The sequence below is a fragment of the Diadema setosum genome, chromosome 11, assembly GCF_964275005.1.
Source record: "Diadema setosum chromosome 11, eeDiaSeto1, whole genome shotgun sequence".
Classification (NCBI taxonomy): domain Eukaryota; kingdom Metazoa; phylum Echinodermata; class Echinoidea; order Diadematoida; family Diadematidae; genus Diadema; species Diadema setosum.
Window position 1 is genome coordinate 36,395,302 of NC_092695.1, and position 18,772 is coordinate 36,414,073.

Consider the following 18,772-nt stretch of genomic DNA (forward strand, 5'->3'; position numbering starts at 1 on the left):
TTATAGACAACGATTTATACCAACAGTGTTCAACCCCAACCCTATCCCGGTAGTCCACATGATCAGCATTATGCTTTTTCAAGCACTTCAAAGGGGTGTTTTGAGGGTGATTTAAATGTAATAAATTTTGGCGAGCGAGCGCAGCGAGCGAGCCGAGGTTGTATTTTAGCTTACAAAACATGGAATTCTTGTCATTTTTTGGTTATTAAATCTTACCTAATGAAGATATAGTGACGGCCTTATAGATAACGATTTATACCAACAAACTGAGGACTTGAAAAAAATACTCTAAATTAGTACGAGCGAGTGAGCCGAAATTTGTATATTTCCGCGTCATCATTGCGCTTTGTTCTTATCTTTTTTTTTTTTTTGGATAAATTTTGGAGAGCGAGCCGAACATTTCTATATTTTAGCTTACAAAACATGGAATTCATGTTTTGTTTTTATCTTGTTTGGTTTGGTTTTCTGCCCACCCCCCCCCCCCCCCCCCCCCCGGTCGGGGCGAGTTTTTTTTTTCTTCTTCTTCTTCTTCTTCTTCTTCTTCTTCTTCTTCTTCTTCTTCGTCGTTTTTTTTTTCTTCGTTTTTTGTTTTCGTTTTTGGCGCCACCAAGAGTGGGCATGTGCCCCCTTGCCCCCCCCCCAGATACGCCGCTGGAACTCACAGCCCAATCGCACCTGGAACCAGAAAATCAGTCTGAAAAGAAAGACGGGTATAAGTACAACCGTGAACATCAATTGATCAAAATCGGGTGAAGATTTCAAGATTCATACCAAAATAGGCCTATAATGAGTGAGCCGATGATGTCGACACACCGTGCACAAAACCCCAAAACTAGCGAAAATTCAAATTTGCTGCTTATGTAAAGGCAAAATAGGGCCTATAAAATTATTCCTGGCTGAACAATAAAATTCAAAATAAATGTCAGTCAAAGAGTGAAGACTGAAGCATATAATTTCTCTTCTTCGAAGAATGTTCGACAACTTTTGTTGCTATTGTCGATTATTTCAATCAAGCTTATTAATAACACGTTGAATTTACCCATGATGTCTACACTATTTGTATGTCCTATATTTTAATAACCAGCAAATTATAACTTTTGTTTGTGAGAGTGTTAATCAAAGGGTAAAAAAAAAATACAAACAAACAAAGCGCGTTTTTATACTCCTTGGACCCGGTTCTTATGAGCCGAGTGCTCCTATGGGTATCCTATAGGCCCTCTATCTGTGCTTAATGTGCATGTGTTTAGTATGTGTCTATGATTACGTCTGTGTACATTGTGGTAATTATGATTATCATTTTTTTTTCTGTTTGCATTTCAATAAGACGCTGTATATTTTTCATGATGTAATTGTTACTTGTTATTGTTGAAACGTTGAATATTGGCCTATGTTGTTTTTTATGATTATGCTTTACAATGAAATATATAATTTACCCTTTTGGCTACTATTTTGCCTTTTTTCTTTTTTCTTTTTTAGTAGTACAGTAGTTGCATTATCAATCAATCAATCAACATACTCATTAGAGCCTGTATATTACATATTTACTGTTAACAAAGTGTTTTGTGAAAATTAAACTTCAAAATTTCATAACTTTCTTAATTTATATCTGATTTTGATCAAAATTTTCACTTGTGCTTGTAAAACTTTATTTTTTCCTTTCAGACCAGCCAACTGGTCAGGAATTCCCGTAGTGGACATTTTTTTGCTGTTATTAGTCTTTAGTCAGGATTCTGAGTTAAATTCTACACTTATCGCTAGGGTTTTCGAGACTGCAGCTGAATATCAGGACAAATTATTACCCCGATGACAAATACTCCTGGTCGAAATACCTGTTAGTCAAGAGACAGGTTTAGCGTATACAGATTAGGCACTGGTGAGGGCTAGAGTAGAATTCAAGCAGATTCAGGATTAGAATAAGAATTTGATTAGGATTCACGGTTAGGTCAAGGGAAGGATCTGAGGTACTAGCAATCGTGCAGCAGCGCACTGACTGAGAATCGACTGGCCAGTTTCATAATTTCTACATTATACATGTAGTTAAATATATAGCATGCCTTACATGTACATACAAGTAATGATCTGCAGCAATATATCAGTGCCTTGATAAAAGGCTAGCGAGTTGCTGCTGTTTTCACGTGCCATCCACATGTAATTTCTTGTCCATTGTCGGCGCTACCTTGAGATGAACTTCACAACTCGACACAAAACAATTCGGCCCAATACAGTACTGTAAGTTCGACAAGAGCTGCACATTCCGTCCTTTTTTTCTAGAGATTCCATGGACAGAACAATAATGACAAAATAATAAAGAAGACTACTGATCGCGAGATAATGGGGGAGATATTAGTCAGAATTTCGTACGGGGCCTGTAAGTTAACAAAGACACCCACACAAGAACCGATACACATGCACACACACACACACATGTATCGGGGCTCATCACTATTTATTTTTTATTTTTTTTGTCTGATGGCCTGTTTGGATGACTGAAATCTTTAAATCTGAAATTTTGGTAGCTGGAAAAAGATGTATAGTGACTGTAAAGCAAAAATTACAGTCCATTATTTCTGTAATATTAGTTGTCCAATGACGGCATAAAGAACAACAATAACAACAACAACAACAACTACAATTAAGCTTATTGTTATGATGAACAGACAAGAAGTACATAATAATCATTTGGAGTGTGGGGACCCATATATACATATATATATATATATATATATATATATATATATACTACACCGTCTAGCTAAAATTTCTTGGTTTCCTGCCTAATTGCTCCTACTCTCGTATATATTTCCATGTTAGCAGTTAACTCCATCAGTACCTGCAGGCAGTGTTGATTCTTTTGCTCGTGGCAGGTATTATTCGAACAACACTGCAGGACAAAAAAGAAAAAAAAATCCCAAAACCCCCAAACTATTGAATGTCATAATATCATTTTATAGCACCCCCTCCCCCCCCCCCCCAAAAAAAAAAAAAAAATAACTGAGATCTATGTAGACAACAAAACACAACTCCTCAAAAACTTAAAATGATTTATGTATTTACTGTATCCAGTTACCGGCCAGTTTTTCAGTATGGGGTTAAACTGTATAGGGCCATCAACCGTCTGCAATGCCCACAATACATTGCAGATGTTCAATTCAATTCAATTTGATTTGATTTAATTTAATTTAATTTAATTTAATTCAATTCAATTCAATTCGATTTAATTTAATTTAATTTAATTTAATTTAATTTAATTTAATTCAATTTATTTGTTCGATGTTCAAGACTTTCTTTACTGGAGATGAATGACTAGTGCCATCCGGATGTTGACCCGGGGTGTAACCTTTTTACCTTTTCGCTAAAATTTCAGGGATGTACAATACATAATGATTTATGTAGACCAGTTGATCACCTGATACCAAGTATGGTACCAGTGCAGACATTATGTTATATAGGGCTATAGACACTCTGGACAGTGAAACTTAAGTGTCTATAGTAGTTTTAACAGTTTTCTCTTGTGCAGTGCATGAGAGAAAACTGTTTCTAAAGTTTATCATAAACAAGATCAACTTTTCTGCAGTCGATCCGTCGATGAATAATTAGCACTGAAATCTAATCTAATCAGGCACACAAACAGAGACTAGAACATTCGACATGGGGCTGGTTTTATTCAGTATACAATAGACCTACATGTGAACATGGTAGTTTCCATAATTATTCCCTTATATTGATTTTTGTAAAAATATTCCGTCCGTGCAAAATTTCAACCATCCATAACATTTTCCCCTGATTTCTCTACGCTTCTCCCACTTTTGATTTTACTCTTCCTCTCGTTTACTTTTCTGTGAGAATGAAAACAAGACTTTACTACATGCAGTTTGAAGTTTGAAGCTTGAAGTTTATTTGAACAATTTCTAGCGACCCCTTTCGGAGTATGAGAAATTTACAATGTCTTTGTAACAGTAAAATACAACAAACATGATGTTAACATATATACATGTATGAACAAATATAATAATCATAAAGCACATTGAAAACACGATGCAAAGGGATGCCTGACACAAAAAGGACATCAGTACCCATGTACACCCATGTGTGTATATACTTAAGCATACATAAAAAATGTGTACTATTCATTTAATTATGCATGTACACACATACAACAAAATTTCCAGGTCCAGAAGACCTCGCTGTAACAAGCTACCACTGTAGTGCTGTAGTGTACCATATTTTTAAACAGTCGTGTGTAAAAAGAAAAGGTGGTGAGTTCTAAAATAGGGTTGTAGTAATTAGGCTATAGATATGTTACTAGCTTTCAAAATTCAGCTAATCATTTGACAGCTACAAAGATATCATTCAATTTTCAAAATACATGGATAAAGTATTTGGGCCTATATACAGTATATGGTAAGTAGAAAATAAGATCATGAATTTTCAAATGAATACAAAAAGTGAGGAATTGAATAGTTATTGCACCATTCCAAAATACAATGTAAAGATGTGCCATAGAGATAGGAGAAGTACCACAACCCCAGTTCAAAAATGAGCATGTTCCAATTAGACTTATAGTTACCTAACTTGAGCAGGATAATTTTAACAAACTTGGCAAGATTGGACAAAAATTTGACTTTTTTTTGTACTGAGCAAAAGTGACATTTTTAAGGTGTTTGGACGAATTCGATACTTAAAGGGAAGGCAAACCCAAAGAGCAATGTGGATTGAGTAAAAGCATTAGCATTAGTAGAACACATCAGTGAAAATTTGAGAAAAATCAGACTATCGATGCAAAAGTTATGAATTTTTTATGTTTTGGTGTTAGGACCACTGGATGAGGAGACTACTAGAGGTTATGACGTATTAGTGGACAACAATATAAAGAAAATATAAAAGGAATTTCACAAAAATTCCTTTTTGTACCAAAATTAAAGAGCTCTTGACTAACCACTTTCAGAAAGCAGGGGGAATAAATGCTACCCCTCACATATGTCAGTATCAAGTTGATGGAATGTGTAATTTTCATGAAAAATGAATTTTTACTGATTTCCTTTATATTTTCTTTACATTGTAGTCCACTCATACGTCATAACCTCTAGTAGTCTCCTTACCCAGCAGTTCCAACTCCAAAACTTTAAAAATTCGTAACTTCTGCATCGATTGCCCGATTTTCCTCAAACTTTCACTGATGTGCTCTACTAATGTTACTGCTTTTACTCAATCCTCATTGTTCGTGGGGTTTACATTCCCTTTAATATAAGCTTCCCTTTCCAAGTCAAAATATGTACATTGAAACAAATAATGAAATTCATCTCCAACTATATAGGTCCAAGTTGCAGAGAGAGCACAGCCTATCTGCTCTTGGAATACCTGCTCTCTTAATTTCTAGGATTTATTTTTAAGTCCTAAGGATTTATTTCTTTAAGTCCTAGCGGACTGTAGATACGGACAAAACCTTAGGACTTAAAAGTAAGTCTTAGCTAGGATTTAAAAATTTAAGTCTATGTTCGACTTAAATTTCAAGTCTATAGGATTTATTTTTTAAGTCTTATTAGATTACATTTAAATCTTTCTTAGACTTGTTTTTAGAATAAATCCAGCTTGGATTTAAACGATAAAAGACTTATTTTAAGCCTTCCTTGGATTTATTTCAAATAAATCCATCATGGATTTAAACTCAGACTACTGAAAATGACAGCCAATTGATGCACTTTCTTCATATGTAAAGGTCTATTTATTTTAACAAAATCAAACTGATGCATTTTTCACAAACATCGGTAAGTTACAAAATATAGAGATGATTGTCATACACATGTAGGCTCCAGAAAAAATGAAATACGACATGATGAAAACAGAGCATATTTTGCAATAGTCTCAGATGGTCACATCTTCACATTCATGTTACTGATGCTTCTTTCACTGTGTTCTGTAAACAAGTTACTAGACGACTGGAACCTTCATTGCCAAATAGATTACTTTTTTCACTTTTTTTTTTTTAAATCTTGCAAGATGACTCCATACGACCTGATTCACTTTCATTTTATGTATTTCTTTCCCTGGTGAGCATCGTTAAGTCGTAAGATGGAAACTATGAACAAATGTAAGATTATATATGAATTCTAATAACTTAAATTTTAGAAATGATGCTGTGTAATAAACAATACAGCCTCCATTAAGTTGACGTTTAGATTTACACGCTTTGTACGTCCCATGCATGCAATTTAAAGAATTATTTGATTTTTTGGAATGATGCATAGTATAAATTTAATCAAGAGGGAAGTAAAGGCCAAAATTAGTGTAATCAAATTAGAAAAGAGAAGAAATTTCCCTACACAGAATGGTGTAAAGACTATGAAAATCAGCTACGAAATAAGGAAGATATGCCTCTTTTCAATTTCACACATTTCCAGAAAACAGATCTTGTCCAGTCTTTATGAACGTCCAAATGAGGGAATTGATGATGTCATTCCTTCAAAATTTGTACACTTTTCGCCTGCATGTATTTGCATATTCATACGGACTAGTCAAGAAATGTTTTCTGAAAACGTGTTACATTTCCTTATTTCTTACCAGACTTCCCTAATTTTTCCACTATTCCGTAGGGAAAATTTACAATTGAATCCAAACTGTATTACATATAACAGTAGGGAGCAAGATCTATGTAAACTCTGAAGTAAATTCACCTTAAAATATTAAGAAGCTCAAATAACAGTTAACATTCTAAACTTACTTCTAAAATTCCTTGAATATCGATTGTCTGAAATGGATTTACATAAGTACATTTCCATACTGCATTTTGGTAGACAAAATGTTTGACAAAAGAATATACAAATTCCTGCTTAATCTATTGATATTTAAGAATGAATCTCAACTGATGACAGGGAACCATCTCAAGAGACTGTTCAAGTGAGATGGACCACTAGTTTCTTAATTACTTTGATGTCATATCTCGTAACAAAGCACTATGTTGAAGTGATGCAATCTGAATTTTTAACTAGAATTATCACTCATCCAGGATTATTTTTTCTTACTTTTTAATAAAGAAAAAAAATACCATGGCAATGCACTGTTCCAGCTCTCAAATCAATTGCTCAAAAACTGAGTGAGCAAGATAAACTGACGATTTCTATGGTTTTTACTAAAAATTGTGTAACCATGGCAACACAATGTTGGACATTAAGAAAAAAATGAAGTTTGCACAACTATAGGCCCTATATCATAGCCGTCATATGTGCCAAATTTCAAGCTAAATGCTAAAAGGGTGAGGGGTTTAGTTGAATTCACATTAGTGTATCATTTTCATGCAAAATATACTGTTACCATGGCAACACATTTTCCACACTGACAAAAGATTTTTTGCACATCTAGGTAATGTAGAGGTAACATGTGCCAAATTTGAAGCCAAAATGCTCTAAACAGAGACAGGAGAATCGAAATGTATGATTTTCATGGAAAATGCACCGTTACCATGGCAACAGATTGTTTAATGATGAAATATGAAGTTTGCATATTTCTGAACTACAATGGTTGCATTTGCCAAATTTCAAGCCAAATGCTCAAAGACTGAGGGAGTTACCTGAATCCAAAATATTTTTGTATGATTTTCATTCAAACTATGTTGTTACCATGGCAACACAATGATCAACAATGACGAAAGGTTAAGTTTGCACATGTATGTACCATAGTGGTCAGGTGTGCCAAATTTCAAGCTAAATGCTCAAAGACTGAGGTTGTTACATGAATCCACAATATCTTTGTATGCATTTTAGTGAAAAGATGCTGTTACCATGGCAACGCATTGTTCACCGTTGATGAAAGATTAAGTTTGCACATCTATATGCTAAAGTTGTTGCATGTGCCAAATGTCAAGCCAATTACTCAAAGAGTGAGGGAGTTAACTGAATCCACAATATTTTTGTATGATTTTCATTCAAAATATGCCGTTACCATGGCAACACATTGATCGACACTTACGAAAGAATACGTTTACACATCTACATACCACAGTGGTCTTTTGTGCCAAATTTCTAGCTAAATGCTCGAAGACTAAAGGAAGTTAGCTGAATCCACAATATTTTTGTATGTTTTTTGGTTTAAAAAAAGCTGTTACCATGGCAACGCATTGCTCACCACATTGTTTCCATATCTATATACCATAGTGGTCATGTGTGCCAGATTTCAAGTCAAATGCTCTAAATTTGTTTAAGGTGCCCATCTGCGCTGAATCTATCCTTCCTCGTGGGTTCAAGCACATACTTTGGCTGGAAAACCAAAGTTTATTTCTTTATAAATAGAGAGTTTCATATTAAAGTGTTTAGCCACAATGTCATAATGAAAATAGCAACAAATCAGCGCTCAATAAATGTGATGGACAATGGCTCAACAACACTGTGGGAGTGATGAAAATTAGGTAATCGTTGAATAATTACAAAATTGTTCAGGGGAACTTAAACTTTCTTCTTTCAATTTAAATCAATGCGGATCTGGCATTACTTTTTTTTTTTTTTTCATCATCAACCAGACATAATATACAGAAAACAAGCCAAAGATGAACAATAAATAAATTGAAACTGGACATGTATAAAAACTTGAAATATTGTTTAAATGTTCACGTAGCAATGCAAATGCAAAAGTGAGGCACACACATACATGATAGCACCTCTAAAGGAAACATTGCGGCATTAACTTTCCTTATTGTGTTATTTTCATTTAAAAATGCACACAAAAAAAATTACAAGGAAATTTTACTACAACCAGGGAATGACAGACATGCTTCTTGTGTGCATGGATTTGTAGCTCAATATAAATGGAAAAGTGAGGCACACATAACATAACTCAATATCCATGAGTCAAACATTATGCATGATAGTATCTTCAAAGGAAACATTGCAGCATTTTACCTGTGTTACTTTGATTTAAGAATTCACCGAAAATTAAGAAAACTTTGCTGCACATCAGGGCAAGTCAGATATGCTTCTTGTGTGCATGGGTTTGTGGCACAATGTCGGAAAATCTTACTAGCATCATACACTGACGTGTTCTTGAAGTTCGTGGCTAATGCCCAGAATGAAGCCCTCACTCGGGATTGTAGCAGTACATGAATATGCCGCCACAAAATCAAAGAATGCTTCAAGCACCCAAGCATATTTGACGATGAAGACACAGTGGGCTTTAAAGAGTCTGTCAAATTCTTGCTTCCGGTCATCTCCAGCCTGGACTTAGTATGGTCTTGTCCAGGATGAGAAAATACTGGATGTACGTCTAGTCACTCCCTTATCTGACTAAGCAGGGCTGGCTGAAGGTGGCATCTTTAGCATCACTGAACTTTGCGCTTCTCGCTCGTGATGTATACGTTTCGCGCGGATCAACTTGGCGTTTCCCGTTTGTTAGGGCTTTCAGGTGGGAGAATCTCCAGATCAGAAGATGCTTGGGGCTGGGGTTGGAGTCTCTGCATCAGCAATGCCATGAACATTGGTTCCTACCTGAAAAGAGATTAAACATGTATAGCAGTACTAAATTTCACTTGAATCGTTTGAGCAAATGACAAAGGCTGCAATTATTATCAAATAAACTTTGCATCACATAGAGGGAAGTTAAGTTCTCAGTGAGAGGGCACTCTGGAGGGAAAAAAATATTAAAATATAATTTTACATATTGATCTTAAATACAATGTACTAATAACATATTCATCACATAACTTTTAGTTTGTGATGTACAAGTAAATATTTCTGATATATTTCGGAACATATTATTTTAAAACATTTTGTCTCACTGATCTGGTAAACCTCAAAGCCTTGAAAAAAATTCCCAGAAATCAGATTACTTTTTGCCATTATCGGGGTGGGGCCTACTTGATATTTACATGTTCCAGACTCATAAGATATTTGATGTACATATTATTACAAATCAATAGAAGTCAGCATGCATTTTTAATCCGTAATTTAATGAATTTAAAAGAAAACTGTCAAAACACGGTAGATACCCCTTCACAATACTCATTGCTGAATGTTCTAAAGTTTGTTTGAGAAGAATCGCTTCAAAAACACTGATATATCAGAGAAGAAAACTTTGCATTTCTCACGACAGCATGAGAAATTCAGATTTTTAAATTCCACCTGTTACCGAGTACATGCAGATTCTACACGAGTCTTGCTTTGTAAGATACGAAGCTCAAATATTCTTCTCTAAACATGAGCTGGTACTTAAAAGCCCAATGAAACATGCATATTGATAATTCTCAAAATTGGAAGCTCAGTGATTTGATCATGAACTGATTTCAAGTCTATAAACATTAAGCATATACTGTACTTACAGGCACATAGTCATTCTGCACCAGGTACTGCTGGGCATCCCTCGGGAGCATGAGAGGTCCTCTCCCTTTCTTCTACATGGGGATGTTGGGTCTGTGAAGCATCGCTGCAAGTAGTGACATTCCACAAAATTCCTATAGAATGGAACACAATACAATTTTTTTTTTTCAACTTTAAGTATTTCACCCATTCTCTTTAACATATTAGATATGACGTATTGTATCAGCTCTGACAATCCCTAACATTCAGTTTTCGACTTATTATCAATATCAGTCTATGAAGAGCAAACTCGTGCACATTCACTTTCCTGAAATGTGTAATAGCAATGAAGCATAAACAAATGAGTAAGTTTTACTCTTACACTTTGGACAGAAATTGTTCCAGTAATTATAATCAATGCCACAAGATCTATGATGATTGGCGGAAGGACTTACTGTCTCCATCCATGTCTTCACATCTTCTTACGATGTCTTGCAACTAAGGGTGGTTTCGCTTGGCAAGTGCAAGATTCTATTGACATAAAATGGCCCCCATCTGTTCACCATCTCCTGCACTTTTCTCGGTACAACTGGGCAAAGTCCGCATTGATCTGATAATAAACACAAAAACTGTGAAATATCAGTGATAAGGAAGTGGAAAATGAAAAACAGAAACGCTTGACAAAAAAAAAAAGGAAGAAAACAAATATGCTTCGAGGTATAAACGGTCGTCATAGCCACACTTCTAGATTTTTATGTAATTAATTATTTCTTATTGGTCTCGAGGGTTGTATTTCATGCTGGAGGAAAAAATGAGACCGATATCTCTGATTTTTGTTTCAGATGTTATTGTTAAAATCAATTTTTAGAAATACCAGGGATGTCTTGCATATCTAAACACCAAGAAGGGATAGTCCTGACAGAGTACTCCTTGGAGTACAAATTATACAAATAACAGGTAATTTGCATTCCCTTTATCTTAAAAAATATTAAAAGTAAAAAATAAAAAAGGCCTCATATATTGTAAAACTTCACTACATTCTCTCACTGGTGTATGTGATGCTTAATGCATACATCTCAGCCAGAAGTGTAGATCTGTAGAATTTTTAAGTCTAGATCCTTCTACTCAAACACAGATCACCACATTGATTATGCTACAAAGAGAAAGACTGGAGTAGATTACCTTTATCCAGGTGCAAAATCTTGTTCCATTGCACGAGTTAATTCCATACATTATTTGTTTCATACAACGCCTTCAACAGTAACACTAACAGACTTACTAGTTCAAGAAAGAGTCTTGAATTCAGTGCAGAAATGGCAACCATAAGGCCTAGGTGTCCAGGCCTACTACTGAGTGGTAGTAATAATAGTAGAAGTATTTTCATGGAATGCAAATCAGTAGCACATTCACATTACATACACATGTACGCAGCCGAGTGCAAGTAGCATTGAAGTTGATTATTCCAGTAAAATGAGTGACATGATGCACGCTTGATAGTAAGAGTGTTGAGTGCACACGCCAAAGGTAATTGTTCATTGTGACATCAGACTCAGTAGACCTAGTCATGCAGTGGAACAGAAACTGTTTATTACTTGTAGACCCCCTATTATAATATGGGAGTCAATAGAAATTGGTGATGTCAGCCAATATGGCCCATGCGATAGAAGTTTTTAAAGTTCAGAGCTTGACGCCACTGCACTGGCATTGCAACATTGGCGCCCTAAACCCTGGGGCGCTCATCACACAGGGGGCTTCGTGTTTGGGCTGGTCGCAGTTCTATTGTAGCGCCCATATAGGGTCTACGTACTATTGGTGGCCTAAACACGTTAAAAATAAAACCCATCTAACAGCATATGCCCTACATTTTATCACAGCATAGGGCATGATAAGGCCTAGAACTGTGCCTTTCTACGTAGAAATTGATAAATTAAACCTTACAAGAGTGTAGGAAGGGGTGAACTGACACTAACTTGTTACTGTTAGTGTTACTCAGTGTTAGACGACAGTTAGGCCTACGCTACAGTAGCCTGTTATGCCCATAGCTTTACCTTTCAGTCAAGACACCAACATCGTAAATCATTAGGTAGAATGGGCGCTTTATAAGAGTCCCTGTATTATTACACTTGTACTTGCAGTTTCACCGAAATAGAGCCCCCACAATACTAGTATAACGTTAGCCTTCATGTAACTTGTTACAATGTTTGGATAGACACATTACTAATTAGCCATGAACAGCTAACGTTAGCACTGGCGCTTCAGGGATGGACAGCGCTGTATACAGCGGCAAGGCTCAAACTCGCCAAAAATGTAGGGCGGTTAGTGCACATCTTAACATCTTTTATCTTTGGTTACTGAGTCCCAGAGTTATCAAACACATTCTTAAGCATTCATACAGTAATATGCTCACCTTTAAGCAACTTGGTCAAGCTTCCGTCAGATCATGCCCTCAAAAAACTCCGGCCTGCATGACTTCTGCCTTCAAGACCAACTCAACTGTTCGAGTCACTTTTGCAAACATGCTTAGGTACAAGTACATACACATATTGTGCACTGAATGTGTGTGTATGACTACGCTATCTAGCATGCATCGCATGAAGCAAAGTGACGGCCAGCGCCAATTCCGGTTTTAGGCGGTTCAAGATAGCGCATGACGTCATTTACAAGTCATCTGATTGGCTGAAAGTTTAAGTCCTTGTTAGATTTAGATTGCGAACAGCTTCGACACTCAACTTTTAATCGAAGCCACCTAAAATAAGTCTTAAAGACTTAAAATATTTTAAGTCGTAAGAAAGATTTAAAATTTAAGTCCTAGAAATTAAGAGAGTGTGTAACGGCCTTTAACACGAGGGAGGCGGCTATTTCCACAACGATATTTACAGAGATTCCTCCATTTTACATAATCAAGTCGAAACAGATAGGGCTACAAATGCATATGGTTCTTCCTATAATTTGTACATTGACCATTATTGAGTATCTATGTCCTTCATTCGCAACTCCAAAGTTTTCTGGATCCATACAGTATTGACATAGCCTTGGTTCAACCAAATACTTCCTAGGTCACTGTTTTATAGAATGGATTTAATTTTTGCAATCCATCTAGAGTGAAACAAATTATCAACATCTTCATGCATTTTTATCAATAATCTATATAACATATACATGATATTTTTTTTTTGCTTGCCAGAGAGTAATCTACACCAGAAATTTAACATCCTCATCATGTTGACGTGTTTTTGTACTTTCCTGTTTCTCCATAAACAATACAGCTTGCTGTTGATTTATTTACTCCCAGAATATTTCTCAGAAATTTCCTATGAAAAATATCTATTTGATTAATGTCCTCAAACCCCCACACTTCACTGCCATACGATGCTATCGGGAGAATTAATTTATCAAATAATTCACACGCAATGTCAACAGACACACTGAATTTCTTTATTTTACTGAGAACACTGCTATTTATGCTTTACAAACTTGTTTAGAAATTGCTTTACTAAAACTGCCATTATAATTCATGGTCACCCCTAAGTAAACATAATCATCAACAATATCAAGAACTCTCTTTCCGAAAGTAAAAACAGGTTTATTTCTAATTTTCCCTCTAGAGAATACCATAACCTTATAGTCTTAGTGGTGCTGTAAGAAGCCATAAATTGCAATATTCATACAATGCATTCAAAGCATTCTGAAGGTCATGTGGATTTTCAGCCAGTATATACAATGGTGTCGTCTGCATATAACAATATGAACATTCGTAAATTAAACCTCAATATCATAATCGCTTAAGTTTGTTCTTATTTGTTTAGCCACATAGTCCAGACCCTTATAGCGACGACCGTCAAAAAATATTCAAGACCATTAAGATAAATAGCAAAAAGAAGTGGGGATAAATAATATTATCTCCCTGGCGAACACCAATATTACATACAGTCAAGAGCACCGACAGGACATTTTTTACCCTAACACAGGACTTTGCAGTATTATACATGTTATATATCACTGTCATAATGTTACAATTTACACCATTTGCTATCAATTTAGACCAAAAGGAGGACCTATGAAGATCAAATGCCTTTTGATAGTCCACAAATGCGCAATACAATCTTTTCCCCTTTGACAAATATAGTTCAATTAAGGAGTACAAAACAAAAACATGATCAATAGTCGAATGTCCGAATCGAAAACCGGCTTGTTCGTCTCCTGATATACCCATGCTTTCAAGGTAGCAAGTAAGCCGAACATTGATGGCTGCTGTAAATAGCTTACCAATACAACTCAAAGTGTTATACCACGGTAATTGTTGGGGTCGTCTATAGAACCTTTATTCTTATAAATAAATTGGGACAACAATGCCTGTAGCCCAGTTACGTGTAGCAGGAACAAAACCAGTGTTTAAGACCAGATTAAATAATTTGACTACAGTATCAGGACAATTTTTCAAAAACTCATTCAAGATAATCCTATCAATACCATGTGCTTTACTGGTTTTCAATTTTCTCACTTACGATCCAATTTCCATCTCAGTAAATGGAACGTTTATACCCTCACATACAGAACTTCAACGGCCGAGTTTTAGTGAAAGGACTGAAATACTTAGGGGCGACCTATAAAATTGAATTCCCCACATACTGGAGTACTGTACTACGTACGGTGAGATTCGAGTACCGGGTACGCGGAAACTATCGCGAGTCGCGACAACGAGGATGCACTCTGCATGCAGGCAGACCGCGCTGAAGTCACGGAAAGCCTGTGTTTTGTGTCTGTAATGTGGACAATGAGAAGCTCATACTGTGTTACTGCTGTTATCATGTAAATTATATTGATTGATGTCTTCTCTCATCAATCGCGTTAACCTGCTGTCGACGGGAGAATGTTCGGTGAAGAACGGTCTAACTTCTTAGATTCTAACGTTAGTGACTGAATGAAGGCACTGAACCGTGCACAGCTTCAGTAAGTTTGATAGCCTGCAGCTTCATCCACCCATCATACAAGATGCACACACGACGCCGATGCCCTTCGCCGGTTCGCATCGCCACTGCCTAATGAATGCAGGTTGGGGATATTTAAATCTGCATCTATTGTTACTTTTCAATAGATGGTAAACACACTGTAGCATGCAGTTCTAACTTCTGGAAGTGAGGAAGGGTCCCCTACTTGGCATTCGACGCGACGCACATTTTGGCTGTTAATTCAACTCTCGAAGGGCTACAAACACATAGATGCTCTAGAATTCTACAGCGTCTTAACATCTGGAAAAAGTGAGGGAACGTACTGTCAACAACAGTCCGATATATTCTCAATGTGAGTAAAATTTAATTCAGAACTTGATCAACTCAGTGCATGCGTCCACAGCTGCCCGAGAGCTTGCGAGCAAGAGCCATTATTTGCCTTAATGAATATTAAGTAACTTGACTAATGTTACGGAGTCGTTAGTGTCAACGTTTGATCAAGAAAATGTCTAGACTGAGGGTAAACAGATCTAACTGTTATTTCTATTAACAGTGGTTAACTTGTGTAGTATAGAGCGCATACAAATAAAGGTGAGATTGAGAAGGTTAATTTGTAGATACTAAATTAAAGCAAATATGATGAGTTGTGGCCGTCAGGATATGATGGTTTCTGTAACGCGTATGCACGCCCGCACAACCACATGCGTACGTATCTTTACCATCCAGTAGGCCCTACTGCTATCCAGCCACACTCGCATGGTTGTACTACTGAGACGAGAGTACTCCACTGAAGCGCGTTTGCGATGGCACTCTTTAGCCTAGATCTAGGGCTTTTTAGAAATGCGTTTCTTAGTCAAAATAGCTGTTGTATTTATATACTGCCCAAAACTCCCTGAAATAATGAAAGTTGTTTGGAAACCTTAATTCTGCACCAGAAGTGAGTTGATGAAGGCACACGTAGAACCACATCTGACCATGGGAATGCATAGTGTCAACTACATACGGCTTCTGTATTTGACATTGTTGCTTTAATAGTATGACAACATTCAGTGGCAGATAGTTAAAAGAGTAGACTACCATGAAGGATGACTACACAAGTACACAGCATGCATACTTACTGTGACCAAGTATTATCAGACTTAGCAAGACTTCCATATTACACCCCCTCCCCCATAAGCCACCTTGACAAATGTGCCCGTGTGCATCTATGCATGTAAGCTACATATGTAGCAAAGGTAGGGACATGTAGAGTGTTATGGCAAAATAAGTTGGGAGGGGAATATATAAGGAAGTCTTTCCTTGGACTGTGTGATGATATGTCATGTCAATTATGGATCAGAACACACTATAAAAAAAAAAGGTTTTAAATGAATGTTGTCATGCCAAACCCCCAAAGTACAGATAGATCTATGTATCACAGCATATGACATCGAAACAAAAAATTCCTAATAAAATCAGCCCTTCATTAAACATTAACCAACTTTGGCATGTATCAATCATATATGCATATTCCCACAAGCTGCATGCAGTTCACTCCAGTGCAAAAGATCGATGGATAAGTACTGCTGTGGCCCTATTTGTTGATTATCAATAATTGATTATTCATAAAAATTTACAGTGCAACCGTGATCGCGTATGCTCCGAGATAAGTACTTTGTTTCGGTGTACCTAATTGGGTAATATTGTACATATTCGCTAATCCTCAAATTAAATTGCATTATTCCAGCATTATTTCATACATTTCTTATCCATATGTGTATATTTAAGAGCCAAAATTGACAGTTCTGCAGAAATATGAGAACAATGTTTTCACTAAAACCTCTTAGGGCCATCAGCCTAAAATCCTATTGACTTTGTGACATGTCATGTATTGCCATGATGGGACTGTAAAAGGTGAATGTCATTCACATGACTTACAACTAGACATTCATTGCACAACATCCTGCTCATCATTTCCTGGTATCACAGCCTGATATGGCAATCATGGTTGAGTATGCCATGGATGTACGTAATTATCTGTGATGGTAAAGTCACCATTGTGCTAGCAGGCAAACATATATTCACATGCACACATTCAATGTGCAGACAAATTTGTCTGAGCAGCTTCTTGTTCAGTGACCATTCCAAAATTCTCCAGAAGGAAAGAAAGTTGTAATTACTGGTAGTACTCCATCAAGTATTGCTAGCTTTTTTTCCTTAAAACCGAAGGAAAATGAAACATTTGAACAAGTAAAACATGACATGCCGGTAACAGAACGAATAAAAAGAGGAAAAAGAGAAAGAGAATGAAAAGATTTATGTTGTGCAGGTTATTATTATGTGCTCTGTAATTTTTCTGATAGTAAACTGACACATCATGCATGTGCAACAAAAAACCAACAAAAATAGAAACACATAGCAAAATATTGCATTGAGAGGTTTTGGCATGGAATACTGAAGTACAGATATAGAGAATTATTATCCATACAGAGGATTTTTTTAGCCCAAATACAAGTGTTATTTTGTCGACGCACCTCATAACCTCCAACCCACATAAAAAGTTTGTTGAACTCGACCAATATTTTTTGCCGAGGCGACCAATATTTAAAATATTGGACGGCAAGAGGGGTATTCCCCAAAGTTTTTATAAACTGCACCGTGATTGGTGGAGATATATACGAGATGACCTGAAATATGTAGTAAAAACATCTGTGATTGGTCAATCACGAATTAACTAGAATATCGTTTCTTCTAAAATTCTGTGTTTATACAAACAAATTTCATATATCAATTAGTTGAAATTGTTTTTCATACAATTTTTCCAAATATCACTTTCATAACAAGAAATTAAATTTAGGTTTGATGAAAACAAGTTGCATTTTTTTTTTTTTGTGCATGCAGGCGCAAGGCGACGATTGATCAGCTCTGCTCAGCGCTAGTGCTACTGCTAGATTGCCCGCGCGCGATACAAATTGTAGCCGGCGGCCGCCGCTTGCATTTGCATGCGCGATATGCATCACAGTTACTGTACATGTACAGTACTGTACGTACAAGTACGTTATGTATTAAGTACACAGTAGGACTTAGTTGTGGTAGTAGCCTAATTCCATCTTTCACGATCTACGGTAGATGTGACGTGAATTGTTTCTCAGATCTCGGATACAAATACATCTTATTCTGGTCTAAATTAGCTAGATCTCGGCCTAACAGTAACATGACGGCTACCTTGGATACATAGATCACTGTGTTATCAGAGACTGAAGTGGATTAACTTGCACTGAAGAGTGTACATTTACCATACCCGGTACCCCATGTCAGGATCAAGTACAGTAGGAGACCATACAGCACTCGGAGACAGAAAGGGTAGGCCTAAGTGAAGACATTCTTTGCTAAAATCCTCTGTAGGATAATAATGATAATATTGAATGTCCTATTTTCGTTTAATACAAGGAAATATTGGACTCGTCTTCGACTCGTCCAATATTTGTGCATAGCTCGTCCAATATTTCGTTGTATTAATCTCAAGGCCATCCAATATTATATAATTATTGTGTGTGTCAAGATAGC

At 36.3% G+C, this 18,772-nt stretch overlaps 1 long non-coding RNA gene across 1 annotated transcript; it reads right to left on the reverse strand.

Moving 5' to 3' along the window:
- Positions 1 to 9,072: 9,072 nt before the first annotated feature.
- Positions 9,073 to 12,766, reverse strand: LOC140235170 (uncharacterized). Its single transcript, XR_011901679.1, has 4 exons — positions 12,685 to 12,766; positions 10,733 to 10,887; positions 10,301 to 10,432; positions 9,073 to 9,470 (listed from the first exon to the last, which is right to left on the reverse strand). It is a non-coding gene; the product is annotated as an uncharacterized lncRNA (long non-coding RNA).
- Positions 12,767 to 18,772: the final 6,006 nt, after the last annotated feature.